The sequence below is a fragment of the Macrobrachium rosenbergii genome, chromosome 1 (assembly GCF_040412425.1).
Source record: "Macrobrachium rosenbergii isolate ZJJX-2024 chromosome 1, ASM4041242v1, whole genome shotgun sequence".
Taxonomy (NCBI): domain Eukaryota; kingdom Metazoa; phylum Arthropoda; class Malacostraca; order Decapoda; family Palaemonidae; genus Macrobrachium; species Macrobrachium rosenbergii.
The window spans coordinates 6,023,731-6,024,880 of record NC_089741.1 but is presented as its reverse complement, the minus strand read 5'-3'; positions in this window follow the sequence as shown (position 1 = coordinate 6,024,880).

Below are 1,150 nucleotides of genomic sequence, written 5' to 3'. Positions count from 1 at the left end.
GGTATCTAGCAGAGATATTTATTCAGAGAAAGTTACAAGCTTGCTAAGACTAACAGTCCTCATTGTCAAGTATCCGTGGAATGACCGGACACATAGTCCAGCTGTATTCATATGTGTGGGGGAGTGGATTAAAGCCCTTTCTGTGTGTTGGCTTATTTAATCCTCTAATTACCCTTCTTCTCCTGTGTGGCCCCACCCTCATGACCTTGGTCTTTGGCTACCAGTAGCTTCTTCCAGATGTTCATTGTTCAAGCGGTCTCTTAAATTTTTGCATTTTTTCTTCTTTCTATTATAGAGTATACATTTTTTTCTTGATAGGCTGTCTTCAAATCCGTTTCCAGTGTTGCCTGCCATTACATTGTTTATGCATGTTGTTGCCTGTCATTACATTGTTTGTGCATGTTATAAAGGCATTCTCTACAATCAGTCTGGCCATTTTGTTACTGTTCCTGTACAAAAAAATTCATATTCTCCCTATCTATTTTGTGGTCTTTTTCCCAACAGTGCTTGGTGACTGGCGACGTCTGATTGTAGTCTCTAATGTTTTGTTTATGTTCTTTCCCTTGTTCTTTGCAAGATTTGCTACTTTCGCTGATGTAATGCTCTTCACAGTCTAGACACGCTGCCATGTATAGCCCCCTCTTACCTCTTCCGACTTTCTGTTTCTAACTTTTTATTCCTAATGGTGTTTTTGTAACTGCCTATCAATTTGAAATTATCTAGCTTCCTGTTGATGGGTGTAATAGTGTTGTTGTCTGGGACTGTAGTTATTTCCTTCCCTTTCAAATGTTCCTTTTCTATCCCTTTCCTCTTCCCCAAAATAGTTTTTTTCTTGCCTTGATGTGTGCCTGTTCCCTCCAGTACTTAGGGTATCCTAATCTCCTAAAACTCTCCCTCTGTATTCCAGCTTTTTATCTAAGAATTTTGGACTGCAAAGCCTATAAGTCCTGATGGCCAACCCTGTCATTACTCCCATTTTAATTTCCTTCCTATGACTAGAGAGCATATGTATGTATGAAGTGATGTGTGTTTCTTCTTTCTGTGTACCTTAAATTTTAAGTTTTCCCCTTCCCTCTTTACCAGTACATCCAAGAAAGGAATTTTCCCTCCTCTTCTTCTATTGTGAACTTGATTTGTTCATTTACTTTAT